Below are 27,652 nucleotides of genomic sequence, written 5' to 3'. Positions count from 1 at the left end.
ATGTAATACCTACTATTTGTTCATTTGTATGACACTGTTTTAGATTAAAAATCAATAAAGATTTTTTTTTAAAAAGAAAGTTTTAAAAATGAATAATGAATATATATATATATATATATAAATGATAGGTGTTAATAGTAGTACTTTGTGTGGAATACAGTGATAAAAATCCAACCGGACCCTACACGGTCCGTGTTTTGGCGAACACGCCTTCTTCAGGGGTCCAATGGTTTGCAAACTCACATATAAAGAATTGGACTGAAAACAGTCTATTGTCTTTAAACATGTGAGCAAAGAACGCCGCAGACAAGCTGAAGTAGCAAAAAAATGTTAACTCAGAGCAGCCAATAGTGCATGTAAATTTAGGGCTCCTTTTACAAAGGCGCTAAATTACCACGCGCGCTAGACTTTAATGCCAGCATTGAGCTGGCGTTATTCTAGAAGCATACCGTGCGGTTTAGCGTGTGATAATTTTGTACGTGCGCTAAAAATGCTAGCGCATCTTAGTAAAAGGAGCTCTTAATGTCACCTGAAGAAGTGGCATTAGGTACATCTTTGCTATCACACAGTGTGACCACTGCTCAAACCTAACTATGAAAAAAACAAAAAAAAAACCGCCAAGTGGTTGATCACCTCCTCTGATCACTCTTCCCACCAAGGGGCCAATCCCCATTCTATGATCACTGCCTTCCCACCAATCACTACCTCCATCTAGATCAGTGGTTCCCAACCCTGTCCTGGAGGACCACCAGCCAATCGGGTTTTTGGAATAACCCTAATGAATATGCATGAGAGAGATTTGCATATAATGGAGGTGACAGGCATGCAGATCTGCTCCATGCATATTCATTAGGGCTAGCCTGAAAACCTGACTGGCTGGTGGTCCTCCAGGACAGGGTTGGGAACCACTGATCTAGATCACCGCCCTCTTCAGATCACAACCCCTCTATCCCTCCTCTTAACACCACTTTGAGCTGAACTCTTCTCTCCCACCCCCCCACCCCCGAATTTCCCCAACTTCCTCACACTTACCCGAAGGTATCCCTTGTAGCTTTCTGCAAGGAACAGGAATGATCTTCCTCCATTGCCACCCAGGTTAAAAATGGCGCTAGGGTTCAATCTGTGAAATATGGTCACCTATTCTTGACATTTATTTACCTCACAGGTAGTAAATGTGAAAACTTACCACATTTTAGTAAACATTTCTCTTTCTGCATGCCCCTCTCATCATTATGTTAATGATATTAGTTTTGATCGCAATAAATCAGCATATACTTTTTCACTAGAAAATAGAACTTGTTCAAAAAATATATGATAAAAAAATAAATGAAATGTGTAGTGAAGAGTGCTCAGTGCCCTTTATCTCCTGCAAATACGCTCTTCAGTCCCATCTAACTAGTCCAAAACTAGTTTTCCAAGCGGCACCGTATTTGCAGGAGATAAAGGGCACTGAGCACTCTTCACTACACATTTGGCACTCATAAGAACATAAGCAGTGCCTCTGCTGGGTCAGACCAGAGGTCCATCACGCCCAGCAGTCCGCTCACGTGGCGGCCCATCAGGTCCAGGACCTGTATAGTAATCCCCTATCTATCCCCTTCTATCCCCTTTTCCTTCAGGAAATTATCTAATCCCTTCTTGAACCCCAAAACCGTACTATGTCCTATCGCACCCTCCGGAAACCAATGCAGCCAACCGCCGGCTTCAACGGCAACGCGGCCATTTTTTACATTTTACATTTTAATTTTTTACTACTTTTACTAAGCTGTGTTAGGGCTTTAACGCTCAGAATAGCGCGCGCTACATTACCACACGCGCTAGACCTTAACGCCAGCATTGAGCTGGCATTAGTTCTAGCCGCGTAGCATGCGGTGTAGTGCACGGTAATATCTTACGTGCGCTAAAAACACTAGCGTACCTTAGTAAAGTAATTTATTGATTTTATCATATATTTTTTGAAAAAAGTTCTATTTGAACCCCAGCAGAGTACGATTTGGGGGTTCAAAAATGGATTGGACGAATTCCTGAAGGAAAGAGAAATTGAGGGGTATGGTTAGAGGGATACTATACAAGGCAAAATGTTGTAAGTAAAAGATCACTAACAGGTCTTTGACCTGGAGGGCCGCCGCGGGAGCGGGCTGCTGGGCATGATGGACCTATTGTCTGACTCGGCAGAGGCGATGCTTATGTTCTTATACTGATTTATTGCGATCATATCTAGAAGAGCATATCAATTTATTTGCTATATACTCCTAGTGGTATTTAGAATGATACTGGTTTGTCATGGTCATCTGTTATTTTCTTTTTAAAAAAATATATATTTCTTTTAATTTCCCAGCAGTTTCCTCCTATTCCTTTCAGCTTCCAGGTCAATCAAAACTACCCTGTCTTGGGCTGCAATGTAATCACGTAACTACCCAAGAATAGTTATTTTATTTCACAACCCTTCCAACTCGGCCACATTCTTTCCATGACAATTCTCAGAGACCATAAATTGAAACTTCTTCTGGATCCATGTTAAAAGGAACCTAACTCCAGCCAGTATTTTGTCAGCCAGTATTTTGCCAGCCTCAAATAGCATCCCACTTTGGACAAATACATTTTGTAATATACAATCAAATTTGGGGGGGGGGCCCTTTTACAAAACAGCAGTAAAAAGAGGCCTTAGTGTAGTCATTCCCATGTGCTAAGACTATTTTTACTGCAGAGGTAAAATGGCAGATTTTTCTATTTTCTTTATTAATGGCAATGTGCTAGTTTCCCCCCATAGGAGGGGCCTTAGGCACATGAGCCAACCTAAGATTCTGGTTAGCCCAATCAAGCCTTAGGCCCCTCCCCAGTGCATCCCACAATGCACCAGGAAGGGGCTGACCCGCCATTCAGATGGAGGCGGGCCTGCCGGACGGACGGAGGGAGGACACGTCTGTCCAGCCATCAAAAAAGGATAGAGGGGGGATCCGGGGGAGGGGTTCAGTTGGAGTTAGGAGGGGTTCTAGTGGGGGGTCTGGGGGGGGTCTGGGCTATCTACAGGGGGGGGGGGTTCTAGCTGGAGGATTGGGCATCCCTCCTGCCACATGATTTACAGGGGGGTAAGGGGTTCCGGCAGGAGGAATTGGGCATTCCTCCTGCCGGCGATCTATGGGGGGATGCCGGTCAGGCAGGATTGGGCATCACTCCTGCTGGTGATTTGCTCAGCAGGAACCTGACTCTCTAACCGCCGTGTATAACATGGACGTCGGTTAGAGAATCTGTTTCTTTTTAGGTGGGTTTATGGGGCGATTCTGTATAGGATTGGGCTTCCTAAACAGAATCCAGGCCTCAGTTTAGGACAGGGTGGGGAGGGCTTTGATGGCTAGGATGGATTAGATGGGCTGGAGTGAGCTTTGACGGAGACTCCAGTAGATAGAACCTAAGCACACTACAGGCAGAGCTCTGGGTTTCTGGCCCAGAAATATCTAAGAATAAGGACCATTTAAATTATTAATTTATAGAGCGTGTACGGTAGGGCAGACTGGATGGACCATTCAGGACTTTATCTGCCGTCATTTATCTGCCGCCATTATTTATTTATTACTGGTGATAATTACTGCTAACATAAGAACATAAGAACATAAGAAATGCCTCTGCTGGGTCAGACCCGAGGTCCATCATGCCCAGCAGTCCGCTCACGCGGTGGCCCAACAGGTCCCGGACCTGTGTAGTAATCTTCTATCTATACCCCTCTATCCCCATTTCCAGTAGGAATTTATCCAATCCTTTCTTGAACCCCAGTACCGTACTCTGCCCTATTACGTCCTCTGGAAGCGCATTCCAGGTGTCCACCACACGTTGGGTAAAGAAGAACTTCCTAGCATTTGTTTTGAATCTGTCTCCTATCAGCTTTTCCGAATGCAATCTTGTTCTTTTGTTATTAGAAAGTTTGATGAATCTGTCCCTCTTTACTCTCTCTATGCCCTTCATGATCTTATAATTCTCTATCATATCTCCTCTAAGTCTTCTCTTCTCCAGGGAAAAGAGACCCAGCTTCTCCAATCTCTCAGAATATGACAGGTTTTCCATCCCTTTTATCAGACGTGTCGCTCTCCTCTGAACCCTCTCGACTAACGCCATATCCTTCTTAAGGTACGGCGACCAATATTGGACGCAGTACTCCAAATGCGGGCGCACCATTGCCTGATACAACGGCAGGATAACTTCTTTTGTTCTGGCTGTAATACCCTTTAGCCAGGTACACACCCCTTTTACAAATTCACGGTTGCGGCTGCTGCATGCAAACGCTCTGACACCCATTAAATCCCTGTGGACATCGGAGCAATTACTGCGGCTTTGTAAAAGGAGCCCAAAGTTAGCTAATACCTCTGAGCACATAAATAGCAGAACTAAAGTTACCTAAATTATTTTATTTGAATAACTTTATAGAGCATACTGTATATTCAGCTGCACAGATATGGACTGAATATCTAGAAAAGGTTAAGTTGTCCAGAGGGTTTTTTCATGTCTCAGCTTTTTAATGATTGATCTCAAAAGTCAATTGTCTTGATAGATTATTTTGATCATTGTAGTTATTCGATGGATGGATGCAGATTATCTGCTTCCCAGTGTGATATCTGTAATTCATTTTTGCAGGAACTCAGAGGATAGCAAAGAATTTATGAAGACACTAGTCTAGTTGGCCTTTATCTGAATCCTGCTGTAAAGGTGTTTTCTCTATCTATTAAAGAATCTAACTCTAAAGATATTAAAATAAGCTATTTATAAACTATATAGTACAAAACGCTTTAGAGTAATAGATCACTTACAGGTCATTGACCTGGGGGGCTGCAGCAGGAGCAGACTGCTGGGCATGATGGACCTATGGTCTGACTCGGCAGAGGTGATGCTTATGTTCTTATTAAAAAGAAAATAAATCAACAACACTTTTGCAACAATTGTGAAATATTAACCGATAGTAGTGAATTTAACAGGGATAACAACAAAATTTCCTTTTATTTTCAGGGGTGGGGGATGGGGAGGCCTCTAGTTTGCAAAATTTTGAAAAATGCAAATTTAAAATAAAAAAAAAATAAATAAAAAATGATGCAGAGGAAGAAACCTACATGGGACAGAGAAGAACTTCTCCAAACCAGGTTAGACTCCTTTTTGAGGATGGGAAAATAAAAGCACCATGAGTCCAAACCATTCTCTGTATCTAGTTATGCAATTCAAAAGTTTTATTTCCAGATCTAAGTGAAAAACATTTTTTGGCTTCCTGTGAGAATGGGATGCTGCTCAAACCTCACTGACTACTTTCTTCCACACCTTCTTGCTGAGAAAGAGGGCAAAGCACATGCAGGCCTGGGGAAATCCCTCCACCCTTTACCGTTTCCAGTCCTTGCCACACACTCCCACAGCCTCAGTATTGTAGACAGACTGCTGTCAATCCTACATTGTAAGATGATCTATTCTTAGCTATTATTTCTTAACCAGCTTCTCTCTCCAGCCCCATAATGAGGAGAAGGTACAATAAGTCTTCATTTGCCTTTATCTGTATGATCTCCTTCACTTTTAATCTCCCCTCCTGAGGGACCACAGACTGCAGTTTTCTCTGGCTTCTGGTAAGTACACATCCTAAGCCTGGTCACTAAGCATAGGGTTACCACATGTCTGGATTTCCCAGGCCTTGTCCTCCTTTCCAGGGGGTCTGGACGGCTTTTCAAAACCCGGCACTTTCTCCAGGCTTTGAAAAGCTTCCTCCACATCACGTCGCATTCGCGCATGCACGGACGCCCTCCTGCCCGATGAGAGCAGGCAGCAGGGGGCGGGACTAGGGCAGGGCTAGGGCGGAAATGGGCGAGCAGGACTGGGGCTAAACAGGGCAGGGATAGGTGGAACTGGGCGGGTTTGGGGACGAGTCTAGGGGTCCGGATTTTACTAATGTAAAAATCTGGCAACCCTGACTAGGGAAGTAATATTATAGAGAGACACAAAGAGCCAGATTCTGTATAGTGTGACCAAAGCTGCCGTGCAAATCTATGCACATTGCCAATTTGTGTGTGCAACTTAATTGTTTAACAAGCCAATCAATGCTGATAGCTGACAATTGCCAAGTAATGATTGGCACTAATCTGAATTTATGTGCACAACTTTCTAAGTGTATTCTATAAAATGGTGTGTGTATATTCTAATGCACAGATTTCAAAAGGGGGAGTGACTAGGGGGAGGAGCATGGGTGGGTTGTGGGCGTTCTTAAAAGTTAGGTGCACTGTTATAGAATGTATCCGATCTGCACACAGCTTAAGCACAGAGGTTTAGGCCTGGATTTCATTGGCATTAATGGTTGTGCTTAAATGGTAGTCACGAGGAGGGGTGCTTCTCACAATTCTATAAACCACGCCAAACTTCAGAGGTGTTTTATAGAATTGCACTAAGCTGTGCTTCTTTTTTTTTTATTATTATATATTTATTGAATTTTTCAATATAGTCAAGCATTAACGTGTACAGAAAGGAAATTCAGCAAGAAATTAAAATAACAGCAAACGATACAAAAGATATAAAATATAAGCATAAATTTCAACTCAAGTCCTCAAAAAGATCCAAGGTGGGTAATCGGCGAATAATAAGAAAATTACATTTACAAAGTAATAACTAGTTGAATGAGGTACACTCCAGAGTCCTCTTTAAATGTGCCTGCTTGGCCTACTCTGGAACAACCTCACATCCCCGCTCAGAAATTCAAACTCCCTCCAATTCTTCCGCAAACACCTGAAAACCTGGCTCTTTTCAAAAATCTAACACCTCCTGCTCTCTGGGACCCTTGTCCCTCTCTCTCTTCTTGTTCCTTTCCTATAACCCTTCATTGGAGTTCCTTTCTATCCTAACTCTGTAAACCGTGCCGAGCTCTATGCTTGTGGAGATGGCGCGGTATACAAACCTAAGGTTTAGTTTAGTTTAGTTTAGTTAATGCACCCTTTCTTAAACTGAGCACTCATGTTTCATCTTTCTCCAGACATGAAGTTGAGAGAAAGGTTGTCAGTTGAGATGGCTCAAAGAAATCAAATTTATGTGAATGATAGATAATCACACATTTACATGGATGTCGCAAGTAAAAAGTCGCCCCCAGGGCTATAACACCAGGTTTCCTTAACAAAAATTCACATCTCCTTCTCTGCGTATCCCTAGCCAAATCTGGGAACATCTGAATTTTACAACCTAAAAATTATTTTTGTTTATTTTTAAAGAAAAGTCTCAGCAACCAGTTTTTATCTGGTGCGAGAGCTACTGTCAAAAGTAAAGTTGCTGGGGTTATTAATTCTTTGTCAGATATTTCCAAAATATTAGATATATTCATTAAGTCTTGTCCCAATTTCTGTTGTTGTTGTTGATCCTGGGTCCTATGCGGGAGATAATAAACCTGCGTAAATGGTGGTAATGACTCTTCAGAAAGCTAAACTAAACTAAACTAAATCTTGGGTTTATATACCACATCTTCTCCACAATGTGGAACTCGGCATGATTTACAGGAGTTAGGATAGAACGGAACTCCAATGGAATTATAGAAATAAGTATAAAGAGAGGTTAGGGCTTAGAGTATCAGAGAGGGGAAGAAGGTTACATTTTGGAGAATAGCCAAGTTTTCAGATGCTTATGGAATAGTTGAAGGGAACTCAAGTTACGAAGAGGGGAAGTAAGATTATTCCAGAGCTGAGTGATTCTGAAGGGGAGGGAAGACCCTAGTTTACCAACATGGGATATGCCTTTTAAGGAGGGGAAGGATAATTTTAGTTTTTGGGTGGATCTGGTGGAAATTGGATTTGAGGAATTCCAGGATAGTGGAATAAAAGGAGGAAGGATGCCGTGTAGGATCTTGAAGGTTAGGCAGGCACATTTAAAGTGGACCCTGGAGATAACAGGAAGCCAGTGGAGCTTGGAGAGGAGTGGTGAGACATGGTCAAATTTACTTTTTGAGAAGATAAGTTTAGCTGCGGCGTTCTGGACTAGTTGGAGTCTATGGAGGCTCTTCTTTGTTAGGCTTAAGTAGATAGAATTGCAATAATCTAATCTGGAGAGGATGGTGGATTGTACGAGGACGACAAAGTGTTTTTGGTGGAAGCAGGACCTCACTTTCCTCAGCATGTGAAGGCTAAAAAAGCATTTTTTTTATCAAGGAATTGAGGTGGTCATTGAAGGATAGTGAGGAATCAATGGTGATGCCCAAAACTTTGCTAGAGAACTCCAACTGTAGTGAGGAGCCTGAGGACAATGGGATGGAGGTGGGTAGTTGGTCTAATTTAGGGCCGAGCCAAAGTAGTTTCGTTTTGGACTCATTCAGTTTCATTTGTACAATGAGGGCCCAAGATTGGAGGTTCGTTATGCATGAGGAGATGTTCGCTGCGAGATTAGTGAGGATCGCGTCGGTCTCGAGGAGGACTAGGATATCATCGGCATAAGTGTAAAGTATTTCTAGGGGGGATAGGTGGAGGAGTTTCAGGGAAGACATATAAATGTTGAAAAGAATAGGAGATAGGGGGGAACCTTGCGGAACTCCACATGTCGGTTTCCATGGGGAGGATGAGGTGCCATTCTTGGTAACAGTGTAAGAGCGAGAACGTAAGAAGTTCGAGAACCAGTCAAGGACTGTAGAGCTAATGCCTATCTCGGAGAGTTGGAAGACTAGAATGTCATGATGGACAACGTCAATAGCTGCAGAAAGGTCGAATTTAAGGAGAACAGCGAATTTATTATGAGAACGAAGTTGTTGAACCTTAGAGATTAGAGAGGCCAGAAGGGATTCAATGCTGAAGTTGGGTCTGAAGCCATATTGATAGGGTAGGAGAATCGAGAATCTATCCAGGTAGGATGAGAGTTGGGAGGAAACGATAGACTCTAGCAGTTTGGTTAGGAGAGGAATATTTGCTATTGGGCGATAGTTGGATGGAGTGGAGGGATCCAGGTCAGCTTTTTTCAGTAGGGGGGTCAACGCAATATGTCCCATTTCTGGGGAGAAAAGGCCCGATAATAGGGCAGAGTTTATAAGTTTGGTAAGAGATGAGATGGCCTGTGCGGGAATTTTCTCAAATAGGTAGGATGGGAATGGGTCCAAAGTGCAGTTGCAGGATTTCAGTTTCAGGCAGAGTTTAAGGACCTGCGATTCAGATACTTGCTCAAAGACAGTCCAGGATCTGTTGACTGGGATAGGGTTGGAGACATTTGGGGTAGGGTTGGGAGTGGCGGACACCAGAGAGTTGTAGGAGCCTGCAGGCGGGACATTTCCCTAGGGGCTATCATAGGAACCCTAGGGAAATTAATCTAAGGTTATTGTTTCGAGAAAAATTTTCCATTGCCTCCATCTTCCTTCTTAAGTTAGTAAGGCTGTGCTTCTTCACAGGGAATGTGAATGCTGACTTTTCCACAGTACTAAATTGCACTGACCCAGGAAGACAGAGCCAGACTTAGGCACCAGACCAGAGAGATAGTCTCCCCTATGAGGCTCAGTCCTGCCACTAAGCCACTGGAGAGTCTGCTGATAGGTTATCCCAATGGTATTACAGTAGACCTATTGTCACTAATGAAAAATCTCTAGCTGATACAGAACACTTCAGCAAGACATATTTTATAAATCATGATGATGTGGTCGCGTTACATTATTGCTCACTGGCTCCCAGTGGAAAAAATGCTATGTACCGGTATTCAAGACCTGAAAGCTTTCTTAGATTCACTGAATTATTAGGCCGCTCTATTGACCACCATACTCAGACTGCCTGATTTGATCATTTCCATTCCTGAAAGGTATAAAATATAAGTCGATCCGCCGTAAATGACTCAACCATCAAATAGCACAAAATTTGGAACTCACCCAATAGAGATTCGTGTCACTTCGGTATATACCCTGTTTTGAAAAAAAACTGACAACGTGGCTGTTTCTGAAACCGTTGGCAAAAGTTTAACTCGATGTCTCGCAAACTTTCTGGCCGGTGGCGCACTAAATCCGGTGCCCCAGTCGGAAGGCACCCGGAAGTGCGCGGATGTCAACGCGCTGGCTGACTTCCCACAGGACCTGCCTCTCGCCATGAGAGACATGTCCTGTAGACAGTCAGCCGGTGTGGACGACTCTCTTCCTCGCCAGTGTGTCCCGGCACGCCTGAAATTTAAAGAGGCACACCGGTGTGCCGAGGCACACAGTTTGCAATACACTGGCTTAACCTGATACCTATTATGTACTGATTGTCCACTCCTATAATAACAATGCCATGTGCAACTTACTACCTTAGAAGTCTCTGTCAGGAATGTAATCTGTTTTAGCCTTATGTTGTTTGTATATTCTTTTTTAAAATTATATAGAGATTTTTTTTTTTATTACAACAAATAACAACTTCAGGCAGTTTCATAAAATACCAAAGAAAATATTACAAAATTAGAAAATAATTCTTCCATTCAAGTCCACATTATTGGGGCTATGTATCTCATAGAAGGAATCACAGAAGTACAAATAAAATCTTTCAACAACCAGGCAATATCTAATTAATATCAACTTCTTATCAACCTCTGTATTAGTTTCAGGAAAATTATCTAATCTAGGTTTATCTTGAAGATTGTTTCTATATTTCCATGTAGCAAAAACTGCCTAGAAACTCTACTTTGTGAGGATTTGGCAGGACAGAAGCTTGCATGTAACATAACATGCTTATACTCACATACTAAAACAAGAAAGAATCCAACAAAGACTCCAGTGGAGGTAGTACAGCAAAAGAAAAATAAGAAAAAACCGCAGACAATGGGGCTCATAATCGAAAGAGAAAAACGTCCAAAAACTGGCCTAAGTCGGCACTTGGATTAACATTTCTCAAAAACGTCCAAGTGCCGATAATAAAAACGGGCACTTTGGGCTTTGGGAAATTTGGGCTTTTCTTCGTGAAATTTAGTATATTGATTTATGGCTAGCAGTCTAGTATTGGATAGCCTGATGACGCGATTGTTACGTAATGATGCAATCGCATCTAAGCAGGGTTCCGCTCTATTTAAAATCTTAGTAGGAACGCCGCCGCCATATCTGAGGACAGAGTGGTCACAGGTTTGGCGGTGAAATTTATAGGTAAGCAAAATAGGTAGGACAGCTTAGAAAGAAATATACCAGTCTAATGTCTGTCTTAACTTTCCTAAGTAGATGTTGATAGCTTTTGTTCCGTTTTTAGGGGCAAAGCCTTGATAAAGCTCAAGCAGCGAAACATGTCGGCGTGATGTTTCCCCTAGCCAGAGACCACAAGTTGAAAGCTAAGTACATGCTTAAAAAATAAAATAAAATAGAGTAAAACAAAAGCTAATATTTAAACGTAAAAGATTGAAATTAAATCAAGGGAACCGATGAGGAGCTGGCACATAAAGCTTAGAGCAATGAAATCGAATTGAGCTCCGAGTGGTGGCGCTGAGGGTCCAAAACCGGGTAAAAAAAGTGAAGGGATGCAAGACAGCTGATAGAAAACTGCACTATCAGGTGGAGAAATTGTTTGATAATAAAAACGGGCCTTGAACATATTTCTAAACGACCTATGCCTTCATACTGCTGCTGAACGACCAAAGCTAAATGGGGCATTTCGGGAGGAGTATCGAGGGCGGGAGTTGGGCGGGACGTGGGCCGGCTTAGACTTAGTCGTACAGCATCTATAACCGAAAGTTTTACAAAAGAGCCCAGACGGAACTTGGATGTTGTGACTTAGACCATGTCTCTTGTGACTGCATATAATGGTAGTGACAGGTATGCAAATCTCTCTCATGCATATTCATTAGGGATATCTTGAAAATTCGACTGGCTGGTGGTCCCCAGGGCAGGGCTGGGAACCAGTGGTCTACACCATGCATTTCTCAGTGAGTCTAAGCTGTGGAGTGTATGTAACTAAAAGTCTTGAGAGATCACTGTGGAGACCTTGGGAATCCTGCAGAGAATTGCAAAGGTCCTACCAGTAGGAATATAATTTATTGTAGACTCTACAATGACATTACCAGTTGCTGTGAAGCAAGGAGCATTATATGTCTGACCTTTTCGGTCTTGAACAGATTCTAGAAAGTAGGAGTGTCCCTTGTGTCCAGTATTCTAATTGGGAGAGGAGATTTGTATTGGAGGGAATCTATGTCTTTGACTATTTCTCACCAGGAGTAATGTGTAAAAAGTAATAATAAAAAAAGATAAAAGGCGATAAAGGACTATGTCTGTGGTTCCTAAGCCTGTCCTAGGGACTCCCCAGCCAGTCAGGTTTTCAGGATATCTACAATGCATATTCATGAGAGAGATTTACTTATACTACATATAAATCTCTGTCATGAATATTCATTCTGGATATCCTGAAAACCTGATTAGCTATTCTCAAATAGACTTCTAACATTCCACAATGATCTCAAGGTATAAAAACCTCTTTTTACATTTGATACCTGATCTGAAAACATTAAATGTGTGTGTAGCCAATATGTGTTTCACAACTCTTGATGGTAAAAAGTCATGCTCTTTGTACAATGGTGACACCTAGTGGCCAAATATAGAATCAATTATGACAGGATTTCAGCAGTATGTAATATACTGTATAGTTCAGTGTCTCTCAAATGGAGCGTGGCACACTAAACGGAGCAAATATTTTTCATGCCACATTATAATTTAAATTATTAAATTGCAAGATCAACAAAAATTAAATTTCAGATGAAGTTAAGAGTGATAGGTATAGGAGTAATCTAAGGAAATACTTTTATATAGAAATGGTGATAGATGCGTGGAACAGTCTCCCGGCAGAGGCAGTGTCTGATTTTAAGAAAGTTTGTGTGTGTGTCATGTGGGATCTCTTAGAGAGAGGAAGAGATAATGGTTACTGTGGGTGGGCAGACTGGATGGGCCATTTGGCCTTTATCTGCCATCATGTTTCAATGTAAAGTTCTGACAATTCTCTTTCCTTCCTTCCATCACCCTTCTCTGGATCTGACATCTCTCCCTTCCTTGAGTCATCTCTTCTCCCACCCCCTTCCCCTACAGTTCAATATCTCCCCTCCCTTCCTCCTTTCTATTTCTCCCTCCTGTCCCTCCACCAGTTCTTTCTTTCTTTTTATATATCTCCTACATGCTTTCTCTCCTCCAGCTCTCATTCTCTCCGCCAATCAACATCTTTCTATCTCCCTCCATGAGTCCAAATTTTTACTCTCTTAACTCTCCATCTTCCCGAGTGTGAAATTTCTCCTTCTCTCCTTTCTGCCCTCCCCATCCAACATCTCTCCCTCTTTCTCTCCATTAGTCCAACACTTTTTGCCTCTTGCAAACTTTCTCTCTTTCTTCTTGCCCATTCCCTTGAGTGTGACATCCCTCCTTCCCGCCCCCAGACTATCTCTCCCCAATCCAACTCACATCTAATATGTTTTCTCCTCCCAACCCCATATACATTTCTCCATCTTGCACCACTCTCATCCCTCCTGCAACAATGTTCCTTCCCTCCCTCCCTCTCTTCCCCCCCATTCAACCCCACTCACAACTAACACGCTGCCTGCCGCCAATCCAGGCAGAAACAGGAAGTTCTGACAGAGGGTGGGGCCCAGCAGAGGAGAAGCTTCCGGGTTAGCGACAGGCAGCAAGTAGGACTTGCTGTCACTGAACCAACAGAGTAGTTCAGAAGAAGTAGGGACCGCAGGATTGCAAAATTAATTTTTAGGGGTGGCGATGGTGATGACAGTGGCTCCACCAGGGAGTTAAGGAGGAAAGAGGTTGGGAGACTGATGCAGTACCACACACTGCTGGTTCACATACCATACCACGTGTTGAGAGCCTTTGTATTACACCAGTATTTGCATGCAGGCATGAAGCATTCAAACTCCACACATCAGCAAAGGAGGCGGCAGTTGCAGGCAAGGATCATTCATGCAGGAGGCAAAGATGAGCTTAGTTCATACTGTGGTAGTGGTCATGGGGGGAGGGGGCACAGGGCTAGTGAACTAGGCATCTGCCAAGAATGTCACAGTGCTAAGGATGATAACAGCAGAACCAATTGCTTCACCAGCCTGGAGTCCCCCCCACCTGGCACCCCAGGGGAAAAAGTAGTAAGTGAGGTAAAGTCAGTTGCATATACTGCTCCCCATCAAACACCACCCCACCCCATCCCTATATCAAGTTAAAAGTGGTGATTGTAATTGGGGAAGTGAATGACAGAAATACTCCTGGAACTGAGAGAGAGAGAGAGAGAAAGAGATAAAAAGGGGAAATGTTTTGGGGGTTGGGAAGGAATGGAGAGAGATCATGGAAATGCTTCTTAAAATGGGGAATTGGAGGGAAGAGAGAAATAGGTGTGTATGTGAGGGATAGGAGGAAGCACAAGGCTCAAAGTTCATATAGGGTATCCAATACCCATTCATTGATCCTGTGGGAGTAGAGAGGATTGTACTAAGAGGTAAGGATAGGACGTGATGGAGAGCATTGTGTTGGGGAGGGGGGGGGTTTAAAATATAGAAAGCATTGTAGTTGGAGAAGAGAGAAATTTGGAGTGGAGGGTGGGGACTGCCCCTAAACAGGCTACATAAGAACATAAGAATAGCCTTACTGGCTCAGACAATGGTCCGTCAAACTCAGTAGCCCATTGTCACGGTGGCCAATCCAGGTCCCTAGAACCTGGCCATAACCCAAAGAGTAGCAACATTCCATGTTACGAATCCAGGGCAAACAGTGGCTTCCCCCAAGTCTTCCTCAATAACAGACTATGGACTTTTCCGCCTGGAAGTTGTCCAAATCTTTCTTAAAACCAGCTACGCTATCCGCTCTTACCACAACTTCTGGCAATGCGTTCCTGAGCTTAACTAATCTCAGAGTGAAAAAATATTTCCTATTGGTTTTAAAAGTATTTCCCTGTAATTTCGAGTGTCCTCTGGTCTTTGCAATTTTTGATGGAGTGAAAAATCGATCCTCTTGTACCCATTCTACTCCACTCTGGATTTTGTAACTTCAGTCATATCACCCTCATCCATCTCTTTTCCAAGCTGAAGAGCCTAACCTTTTTAGTCTTTCCTCATATGAAAGAAGTTCTATCCTCTTTATCATATTAGTTGCTCTTCTTTGAACCTTTTCTAGTGCCGCTATATCTTTCTTGAGATAAGAAGACAAGAACTGAACACAATACTTCAGATGAGGTCACACCATGGAGTGATACAGGGGCATTATAACATTCTTAGTCTTGTTAACCATAGGGTTGCCAGATTTTCCACCCCCAGGCCCACACAGTTCTGCCCATTCATGCTCTGTAACGCCCCAACCCTGTCCCGCTGTAGCCCCGCCCCCCACTGCCTGCTCTTGCCGGACAGGAGGACATCCGCACTTGCACGGATGCCCTCCTGCCCAACCCTGTTTTTTTCAAAGTTTTTCAAAACCCAGACAAAGTGCCAAGTTTTGAAAAGCCGTTCAGATTCCCGGACATGTCTTCAAAAGAAGGACATGTCTGGGGAAATCCGGACGTCTGTTAACCCTAGTTAACCATCCCTTTTTTTTAATAATTCCTAGCATCCTGTTTGCTTTTTTGGCCGCTACCGCCGCACATTTGATGGACAGTTTTATCGTATTGTCTACGATGACACCCAGATCCTTTTCTTGGGCGCTAACCCCCAACGTAGACCCTAGCATTCGGCAACTGTAATTTGGGATATTCTTCCCAATGTGCATCACTATGCATTTGTCCATAAGAACATAAGCAGTGCCTCTGCTGGGTCAGACCAGTGGTCCATCGTGCCCAGCAGTCCGCTCACGCGGCGGCCCATCAGGTCTAGGACCTGTATAGTAATCCTCTATCTATATCCTTCTATCCCCTTTTCTTCAGGAAATTATCCAATCCCTTCTTGAACCCCAAAACCATACTCTGTCCTATCACACCCTCTTGAAGTGCATTCCAGGTGTCCACCACCCGTTGGGTGAAGAAGAACTTCCTAGCATTGGTTCTGAATCTGTTTCCTCTTAATATTTCTGAATGCCCTCTCGTTCTTGTAGTTTTCGAATGTTTGAAGAATCTGTCCCTCTCCACTTTCTCCATGCCCTTCATGATCTTGTAAATCTCTATCATGTCCCCTCTAAGTCTCCGCAGCATGTGTTCACTCTGCTTCTACTTCTTTCTTTTCCTTATATCATGTCTCCTTCTCCCACCTCCCTTTCCAATCACAACCCATGCTTTCTCTCTCACACAGCCTGTTCCTACTCTTCTCATTCCCAATTACTGTCTCCATTACCCAGCCTCTCTGTCCTTTTCATCTGCTTTCTGCCACTTCCATCCCTTTAAGAAGTATTCTCACCTTCTACTAGTAAACCCTTTCATTTCCCCTTCATCATTCCTCTCCCAGCAATTTTCTGTCTTTTTTTTTTTACCTACACTGCTAAATATATTGTATTGATGTCACATAGAAACATAGAAAATGACAGCAGAAAAGGGCCACGGTCCATCAAGTCTGCCCACTCTAATGACCCACCCCCTAACTTCCTCCATGAAGAGATCCCACATGCCTATCCCATTTTTTCTTAAAATCTGGCATGCTGCTGGCCTCAATTACCTGTAGTAGAAGATCATTCCAGTGATCAACCACCCTTTTGGTGAAGAAATACTTCCTGATGTCACCCTGAAATTTCCCACCCCTGATTTTCAACGGATGCCCTCTTGTTGCTGTGGGTCCTATAAGAGAAAAGATATCTTCTTCCACCTCGATACGGCCCATGACATATTTGAACTTCTCAATCATGTCTCCCCTCTCTCTGCGTTCCTCGAGTGAGTATAATGGCAACTTACCCAGGCGTTCCTCATAAGGAAGATCCTTGAATCCTGAGACCATCCTGGTGGCCATTCGCTGAACCAACTCAACTCTTTTTGGTAATGTGGCCTTCAGAATTGTACACAATATTCCAGATGAAGTCTCACCATGGATCTGTACAACGGCATTATGACTTTGGGCTTTCGGCTGACGAAACTTCTACGGATACAACCCATGATTTGTCTAGCCTTGGATGTCCACTTGATTGGCAGTTTTCATGTCTTCACTAATGATCACTCCCAAGTCTCGCTCTGCTGCAGTCCTTGCTAAGGTCTCACTGTTTAGGGTGTAAGTTCTGCATGGATTTCTGCTGCCAAGGTGCATGACCTTTAATTTTTTGGCATTGAAACTTAGTTGCCAAGTTTTTGACCAATGTTCCAGTAAGATTAGGTCCTGCGTCATACTGTCGGGCACTGTGCTTTTGCCTACTATGTTGCATAGTTTGGTGTCATCGGCGAATAATGTCATTTTACCTTGAAGCCCCTCAGTTAAATAGGATTGGGCCCAAGACCAAGCCCTGCGGCACTCCACTGATCACCTCCGACGTTTCGGAGAGGGTACCGTTCACCACCAGTCTCTGAAGTCTACCTCCAAGCCAGTCTTTAACCCATACAGTTAATGTTTCACTTAATCCCATCGAACTCATCTTGCTCAATAACCTGCAGTGTGGGACGCTATCAAACGCTTTACTGAAGTCCAAGTACACGAGGTCCAGGGACTCCCCCATATCCAGCTTTCTTGTTACCCAATTAAAGAAGCTGATTAGATTGGATTGGCAGGACCTTTCCTTTGTATATCCATGTTGGTGGGGATCACTTAGATTCTCCTCATTCAGGATAGTATCCAATTTGTGTTTGATTAGTGTTTTAATGAGTTTACTCACTATCGATGTGAGACTCACCGGTCTGTAATTCGCAGCCTCCGTCCTGCATCCCTTTTTGTGGAGTGGAATGACGTTAGCTGTTTTCAAGTCCAATGGGACTCTTCCTGTACTCAGGGAAAGATTGAAGAGCGCAGATAACGGTTCCGCCAGGATGTCACTCAACTCCCTAAGCATCCTGAGGTGTAGTTTGTCTGGTCCCATGGCTTTGTTCACTTTGAGTCTTGATAGCTCATAATAGATACTGCTGGGCGTAAACTCAAAATTTTGAAACGGGTCTTCCGAGCTTACCCTTGTCTGCAACTGTGGGCCGGATCCCAGCACCTCGCAGGTGAAGTCTGAGCAGAAGTATTCATTTAATAGTTCGGCTTTATTGGAGTCCAATTCTACATAATTCCCGTCTGGTTTCCTAAGGCGTACTATCCCATCTGTGTTTCTTTTTCTGTCACTAATATACCTGAAGAAAGATTTATCGCCCTTCTTAATGTTCTTTGCTAGATTCTCTTCCGTTCGGAGTTTGGCCTCTTTGATTTGACAGCCTTAGATTTGGCCAGATAGTCTTCCTTAGTCTCCCGTTTTCCTGATTGTTTGCAGGAGATAAATGCTCTTTTCTTCTTTTTTATGAGGTCTGAGATATCCGCAGAGAACCACTGAGGTTTATTGTTTCTTCGCTGTTTACTTACTGTTTTTATATAGCGGTTGGTTGCTTCATGTAGGGTTGATTTCAGAATTGACCACATTACTTCTACATTATCTATTTCGACTTGGTTTTGCAGCGCCCGATGGACGAATGCACACATGCAAATTTGTCGTGCCAATAAAGTTATGTGACTCTGTCATTTTTCCTTTCTCAGTGTCTATCAGCTGCCCTTTCCCTCCTTATTGGCAGCTGCAGACAGGAGGTGCCTCTATCCTAGTTTACTGTAACTCCCTCCTCCCGCCATAGCCCATCAGCCAAATATAGCCAGTCTATAGACTACAGCACTCCCTCTTCCTCCTGCAGCCCATTGGTCAGACACAGCTAGCCAATAGACTTCATGTGGGATACAGAAGCATATCCATCCTGTTTCCCTGCTGCTCTGCTGCATGGAACTTTCTCCTTCCAATTTAATAAAGTACATTATAAAACGTTAGGGGTGCCCAGGTACACGCACCATCCACAGATCTGTTGCCTATGCTATGAACTTCAGAAGTACATTCTCTTTGACATGAAGAGAACATTACCAGTGAATTTGAGATCAAGCTCCACTTGTCCTTTGCTAGGTGACCCGTCAAATGCGTGCCTGACAATTGGGCCCAAGTCAAATGCACGCACGCCAATTGTGCCCTGACAAATGCACTCCACACAGCAGATACTATTTTGTCTTTTTAAGGGTTACAAAGTAACCCACTTAAAATATCTAGTGTTAGGGTAAGTTAAGACACATATTCACTTGGTATCTAGTGTTACCCTAATACTAGCACAATTGACGACGCACCATTGTCATGCTTGCACTTGTCGGTGCGCGCATTTGACGGGGTTTGATTGACAGGGTGCAATTGTCATGCGCACATTTGTCAGTGCTATGCACAGAATTAGCTCACTGGGAGACATTGCCCCCTACCTGCTCTCTTCAAAGACCACACAGAAAGTTTAAATAGATTCAAACTATACACAAAACACGATTGTTTTGTTGCGCCAACCTGAACTAAACCAGATGTATTCTTAATTATTGTGAACACCTTGAATCGCAAAAGCTAAAAATATAATTGCACCATCAACGTTTTGCTCAAGGATAGTAATAAAATCATTCCCATGGGTAGAACAGTGTTTTACTCATGGAACTAAGCTGTTTGAAAACTGCCCACCTACTGTGGTTAAAACCACACCGCATGAAATTCCAGCCTTACTGACACGAGAAGTTCCCAAGGGTGTGTTTGGGTGGAGATGGGAAATAATGTATGAAGACAAACTTTCAAATCTAAGCTTACTGTTTCCAAGAAGAAAGATGCATGCAGGTGCAAATCTCTAAGGATAACTTTTCATGAGGCAATATTCCAAGAACAACTAAACATTTAGTTTTGTTCTGATCGTCGGTATAAATCCTGTGGATACAAAGTACCTGCAAAAGTTGCACGATTATGCAAAGTGTGTTTATTGCTCTATAATAAGCTCATGGCTGGAAGAGATTTGTTCACACAGATAGCTCACTGCAAACAAAGCAGCCAAGCCCAGTACTTTCATGGCTTCTCAAGCTATTCTTTGGGACATGGTCAGTTTGTTTTTTTGGAATATACACAATGAATATGCAGGAGAAAGATTTGCATACATGTTGGCAGTGCATACAGCCTGATTTCATACCTGTTCACTGTGGATTTCCTCACAAAGCAGACTTGTATTGGATTTTCAAAAGGAATTTGACAAAATACCTCATGAAACACTTCTGAGGAAATCAGAGTCATGGGATAGGAGGTACTGACCTAATATGGATTAAGAAATGGTTAAAAGTCAGAAAACAGAGAGTAGGTTTAAATGGTCAATATTTTCAGGGGTCTGGCTGGGACTGCTGCTTTTTAACATTTAGAGATGAGAATAACTAACATAGTAACATAGTAGATGACAGCAGATAAAGACCCGAATGGTCCATCCAGTCTGCCCAACCTGATTCAATTTAAATTTTTAAATTTTTTTTTCTTAGCTACTTCTGGGTTCCAACTGCCGAAATCTCTGTTAAAACCTACTCCAGCCCATCTACACCCTCCCAGCCACTGAAGCCCTCCCCAGCACATCCCCCACCAAATGGACATACACAGACACAGACCGTGCAAGTCTGCCCAGGACTGGCCTTAGTTCAATATTTAATATTATTTTCTGATTCTAGATCCTCTGTGTTCATCCCACGCTTCTTTGAACTCAGTCACAGTTTTACTCTCCACCACCTCTGTCGGGAACGCATTCCAGGCATCTACCACCCTCTCCGTAAAGTAGAATTTCCTAACATTGCCCCTGAATCTACCACCCCTCAACCTCAAATTATGTCCTCTGGTTTTACCATTTTCCTTTCTCTGGAAAAGATTTTGTTCTACGTTAAATTTGCTGATGACACAAAGGCCTCCTTTTAGTAAACTGTACTAGCAGTTTTTAGCGTGAATTCCTCGCGCTGCTCCCGATGCTCAGAGGAACTCTATGAGCGTCGGGAGCAGCGCAGCTCTCCGTGATAAAAACTGCTATCGCAGTATAATAAAAGGGGGTAAAAGATGTTCAAAGTTGTTACATCATAAGAGGATTGTGAAAAATTGCAAGAGGACCTTGTGAGACTGGGTGTCAAAATGGCAGATGATGTTTAATGTGAGCAAGTGCAAAGTGATGCATGTGGGAAAGAGGAACCTGAACTATAGGTACATGATGTAGGGTTCCACGTTAGGAGTCACTACCCAGGAAAAGGATCAATGTGTTGCTAAGAAAGCAAATAGAATGATAGGCATTATCAGGAAAGGAATGGAAAACAAAGATGAAAATGTTATAATCTCCTTGTATCACTCTATGGTTCAGCCACACCTTGAATAATGTGCACAATTTTGTTTGCCATATCTCAATACATATATATATACTAGCTGATGCCCCGGCATTGCACGGGTATTTAATTATAGCAATAACACTGTAAATGGATTCAAATAAAGATACTTTATAGTGGTGAAAGAAATTATTTTTTTACAGCTTTATAAAAAGTACAATATTCAAATAATAATGTGAAATATTTGACAAAATGAATACAATACAACTAACACAAAACTTGATTATAAACAACATTTTTAGTTTCACCTCCAGGAGCAAGAACAAATACATTCTTGGGTAAACCCACCCTTGAGCAAGCAACATAGAGTTGTCCATGGGAAAAACAGGGGGATCTTAAATCCACTCCACAGTATGTAATAGTCTGTCCTTGTGATTTGTTGATTGTGATAGAGAATGCAAGTCTCACTGGAATTTGCAATCTCTTAAACTGAAAAGGAAGATCTGTTGGAATAAGTGGTATCCGCGGGATAAATACGGTTTCACCTTGTCTCTTTCCGGTTAAGATAGCCGCTTCAATTACATTTGCCAGTAACCTCTTTACACAAAGCCTTGTGCCATTGCAAAGTTTTGGTGGGTCAAGGTTGCTAAGTAAAATAACTGGAGATCCCACAGCTTTTTACATTTTTTTCATTGACTTGAATGGGTGAAATCAGATTTTCTGTTTGTAGCTCCGCCCAAGTGTGCAGGTGGGCCGCGAGACCCCCAGAACATATCACCCCAGGTAGTGAGGGATCTGCATACCAAGTTTCGTTCAAATCGGTCCCACAGCTTTTTACATATTTTCCATTGACTTGAATGGGTGAAATCAGATTTTCTGTTTGTAGCTCTGCCCACATATGCAGGTGGGCCGCGAGACCCCCAGAACATATCACCCCAGGTAGTGAGGGATCTGCATACCAAGTTTCGTTCAAATCGGTCCCACAGCTTTTTATATTTTTTCCATTGACTTGAATGGGTGAAATCTGATTTTCTGTTTGTAGCTCCGCCCACGTGTGCAGGTGGGCCGCGAGACCCCCAGAACATATCACCCCAGGTAGTGAGGGATCTGCATACCAAGTTTCGTTCAAATCGGTCCCACAGCTTTGTACATTTTTTCCATTGACTTGAATGGGTGAAATCAGATTTTCTGTTTGTAGCTACGCCCACGTGTGCAGGTGGACCGCGAGACCCCCAGAACATATCACCCCAAGTAGTGAGGGATCTGCATACCAACAAGTTTCGTTCAAATCGGTCCCAAAGCTTTTTACATTTTTTCCATTGACTTGAATGGAAGAAATCTGATTTTCTGTTTGTAGCTCCGCCCACGTGTGCAGGTGGGCCACGAGACCCCCAGAACATATCACCCCAGGTAGTGAGGGATCTGCATACCAAGTTTCGTACAAATCGGGCAAGCCGTTTTTGCTTTGGCAGCTGTTTTACATTTTTTCCATTGACATGAATGGGTGAAATCTGATTTTCTGTTTGTAGCTCCGCCCACGTGTGCAGGTGGGCCGCGAGACCCCCAGAACATATCACCCCAGGTAGTGAGGGATCTGCCTACCAAGTTTCGTTCAAATCGGGCAAGCCGTTTTTGCGTTGGCAGCTTTTTACATTTTTTCCATTGACATAAATGGGTGAAATCTGATTTTCTGTTTGTAGCTCCGCCAACGTGTGCAGGTGGGCCGCGAGACCCCCAGAACATATCACCCCAGGTAGTGAGGGATCTGCATACCAAGTTTCGTTCAAATCGGGCAAGCCGTTTTTGCGTTGGCAGCTTTTTACATTTTTTCCATTGACATGAATGGGTGAAATCTGATTTTCTGTTTGTAGCTCCGCCCACGTGTGCAGGTGGGCCGCGAGACCCCCAGAACATATCACCCCAGGTAGTGAGGGATCTGCATACCAAGTTTCGTTCAAATCGGTCAAGCCGTTTTTGCGTGATCGCGGCACATACACACACACATACATACACACATACCTCCGATTTTATATATATAGAAGATAGAGAGAGAGAGAGAGCGGAACTAGAAAAAAAACAAAGAAGGACAACAAAAATGATAAAAGGGATGGGATGACTTTCCTATGGGGAAAGGCTAAAGTGGCTAGGGTTCTTCAGCTTGGAGAAGAGACGGCTCAGGGGTGATATAAAAGAGGTCTATAAAATACTGAATGGAGTGGAAAGGGTAGATGTGAATCACTTGTTTACTCCTTCCAAAAATACTAGGACTAGGGGGCATGCGATGAACCTACTTAATAGATTTAAAACAAACCAGAGAAAATATTTCTTCACACAATGTGTAATTAAATTCTGGAATTCATTGCCAGAGAATGTGGTGAATTCAGTTAGCTTAGCAGGATTTAAAAAAGGTTTGAATAAATTCCTAAAAGAGAAGTCCATAGACCATTATTGAGTTGGCATGAGGAAATCCATTGCTTATTCCTAGGATAAGCAGCATAAAATCTGGGTTGGCCGTTGTTGAAAGATACTGGGCTTGATGGACCTTCAGTCTGTCCCAGTATGGCAATTTTTGGGTTCTTACTGAGTGTGCCCTGAGCGCTGGGGTGGGAAGTTCTTTATGGGGTGAGAGGAATTGGATGCCAGGGGATGTTTGTGCTGTTAGGAGGTGTTACAATACAATACAGCGTCGAGCTCTACGAACGTGGAGGTGATGCGGTATACAAACCTAAGGATTAGATTAGATTAGATTATATACCACAATTCTCTGCAAGGAATCAATGTGGTTGACAATAAGAGTTAGATCATATTTAAACCCAGTCTTGTGGTTGTTAGGAGGAAGAGGTGAAGGGTAGGAGAATGGCTATAGAAAGAAGGGATATGTTTTAAGTATTTTACGGAAATCAAGATAAGTAGTGGGTTGTCTTAAGTATATTGGCAATTTATTCCAGATAAGAGGTCCTTGGTATTCAAAGGTAGCTTCAAACATCTTCTTCCGCTGAACTTGTTGAGGAGATGGAAAAGATAGTTTGAAGTGTTGCGATACTTGTGAATTGAAGAAGGGGTATGAGACTTTAATATCCAAGTTTAGTCCTTCCGAGTTTTCTCCATAGATCACTTTATGAACCATGCAGGCTATTTTGAATTTAATATGCTTTTATAGAGACAGCCAGTGCAGTTGTTCCAATAGTGGACTTGCTCTTTCATACTTATTCTTTCAGAAAATTACTCTGGCAGCAGTGTTTTGTAATAGTTGTAGTATTTTGTGTTCTTTTTCTGTAATTCCACAATATAATTAATTGCAATAGTCCAAGTATGGTATTAGGACAGATTGTGCTACTGTCCTAAAACTGGCCTGGGTTAGGACTGGTCTTACTGTTCTCAGTTGTCTCTTCTTGAAGAAGTATTTTTTTTACTAGTGAGTTGATATGTGTGTTGAAGGTTAAGTTCGAGTCTAGTATAACTCCCAGTACTTTGGAAGAATTTTCTGTCTTTAGTCTGTCACCTGTGGAAAGTTCTAGTTCTGTGTTAGGTAGAGAGTTATAGTCTCTGAATCATAGTATTCTTGTCTTTAATTTGTTTAGTTTGAGGAAGTTTCATATTGTCCATGCATGTAGAAAGTTTCTAATTATCCATGCACATAGGTTCTTCATGTCTAGGAGGGTTTGATGCTATGGAGTGGAATTGGATGCCAGGGAGAGTTTGTGCTGCTGGGTGTGGGGGAAAGAGGGAAAATATCAAACTGAGAAGTTGGTATCAGCCTTTACACCTGCCCTTCAGTCAGGCACTTATGCATGCCTCAGAGCAGGTGTAAATGCTACCATCTAGATCAGGGCTGCCCAAGTCCAGTCCTTGAGATCTACTGGCAGGCCAGGTTTTCTGGATATCCACAATGAATATGCATGAGAGAGATTTGCCTGCACTGCCTTCTTGGTATGCAAATCTCTCTCATGCATGTTCATTGTGGATATCCTGAAAACCTGGCCTGCCAGTAGATCTCGAGGACCAAATTTGGGCAGCCCTGATCTAGATTTTATTTAGAGTTACTGCTCTGGTAAAATGGGGAATATATGTTGGTGTTCTTAGCCTGTCCTGATACTTACTCCATCTCTGGCATCTAAGCCCTCTAAAAACTCTTCATATTTGGACCTCTAACCCCTCATTGTAGTTCCTTTCTATCCGATCTCCTGCAAACCTCTACCTTTCCATCCCATCTCCTGTAAACCGACCGAGCTCTACGAATGTGGAGATGATGCGGTATACAAACCTAAGATTTAGTTTAGTTTAGTCCAAACTATTCCCTCTATGAGCCATGTTTTCCTTGCTGTCTACACCAGCAAAAAAGAGGCAAGAGAAATGTCTATACCAGACATGGGCAACTCCGGTCCTCAAGGGTCGGAATCCAATCGAGTTTTCAGGATTTCCCCAATAAGTATGCATGATATCTATTCGCATGCACTGCTTTCAATGCATATTCATTGGGGAAATCTTAAAAACCCGATTGGATTCCGTCCTTCGAGGACCGGAGTTGCCCATATCTGGTCTATACCAACCACTAGTTACATTTATTAAAATCACAGTAATTGTCCAACAATAAGTCCTTGATCAAAAGATGGGACTTCATTCGATCTTTTGATCAAGGACTTATTGTTGGACAATTACTGTGATTTTAATAAATGTAACTAGTGGTTTGTATAGACATCTTTCGTGCCTCTTTTTTGCTGATGTGTCTTATCCCGAGGCTAGCTCTCTTCTTCTTTCTTCGTTTGTTTCTTGCTGTCTAGATATGGTATAGATCACCTCATGTAAATAACAGCTTCTAAGACCACTTTTTGCACATATTTTAAAGCTATCATTTACACATTACATTAGTGATTTCTATTCCGCCATTACCTTGCTTTTCAAGGCGGATTACATCCAAACTAAAACAAAATTACATTCAAAATTTGAAGGAATAGAATAAGCGATGACATAGAATTTTTAAGGTAATATATATTGGGTAAAGAGTTACCAAAGGGAAGTGGAGGTCTTTAGGAGATAAGAATAGGGTGAAATTATGGGTTTTAGATAACGTTTGGTAGATAAAAGTGTATTAGAGAGATCAAAGGGTAAATAGAGTGTTGGATATTGGGTTGGGATTGGTTGTGCTGGATAGGTTTTATGTGTTTTTTGAATGTCTCTCCTGAAGGCTTTGTAGTCTGTAGTCGAAAATAACAGAGTGGTGATTTGTCTATCCAGTTTAGCTGCTTTGGAGACTATTAGGTTATCATAAAGTTTTTTTCGTTTGACATCTTTGGATGATGGGTGAGTGAATAGTGAGTGGATAAATGAGAGACAAAGTCACTTTAGAAGAAATTTACAAATACAGTGGCCTACATATTGTCAGACTAGACAGGCACTTGAACCTTCAAGCTTTCCACAAATTTTCAAAGGGAAACAACCAATAATGTTTCCTTGTTAAAGTTAGCACCGCAGAACTAAATTGTAAACTGCTCTGATATCCAATCAAAGGGAGGTATAAGGTAAATGCATCTTCATACTTTGCAGCTGCTATTTGTGGAGGTGGCTAGTGGGAGGACAAAATGTACACATTCAAGTGAAAACCATCTGTTCATTTGACATTCTATACCTCTGACCAACCACAACCACAGAACTCTTTGTAATGAGGCTAAACATTTACATACATACATCACATAGCTAGGTCTTATATTCTGCTATACCACAAAGTTCAAAGTGGATTACAGATCAAGAGCTAGAATAGTTATCTAGAAATTACAATTTATCTGAAAATGACATTCGTAATAACTAAGGGCTCCTTTTACTAAGGGATCCTTTTACGAAGCCGCGTTAGCGGCTTTATAGCACGCACATTTTTAGCGTGCGCTATCCCCCACACTAGCCAAAAAACTACCGCCTGCTCAAGATGGGGCCGTAGTGGCTAGAGCGGCCGGCAAATTAGCGCGTGCTATTACGTATGTTAAACCGCTAATGCGGCTTCATAAAAGGAGCCCTAAGTGTTTTATTGCTGGGCCAGTGAGGTAAATACTTCAACGCTCATTGAATTCCTATGAGCGTCGGAGCATTTACCTTGTCGGCCTGCATGGACAGAAGTGGGTCAGGGAGTCTATACAGGGGAAGCTCATTGAGACAGAATTAAATGAAATGTGGATTCATGTTGGAGCCCCCAAATGTCTACTAAGATGAGTACTATTATTGTACTATTCCCAACCCACATTTCCTCATCTCTTCTAATTGGCAAATTCCCGCCTAATCTCCATCCTATAAACCATTTTTTGGATGGGGAGACCTTACCAGCCTTGGGCTTCTCCTTTTCATAGGATGTTTGAATGTTTTGGTATAGAAACCTAGACTTATGTAGATAACATTCAGATTTTGATACGATCTAAGGAAGAGATGGAAAGTCAAAACCTGTGGCACATAGACCAATGAGATACAGACATACTTAACTGGTAATTAAGCTTCAATGAGGACAATTTGTTGTCCA

This window comes from Geotrypetes seraphini, chromosome 5, assembly GCF_902459505.1.
Source record: "Geotrypetes seraphini chromosome 5, aGeoSer1.1, whole genome shotgun sequence".
NCBI lineage: Eukaryota > Metazoa > Chordata > Amphibia > Gymnophiona > Dermophiidae > Geotrypetes > Geotrypetes seraphini.
This window is presented reverse-complemented; position numbering follows the sequence as displayed.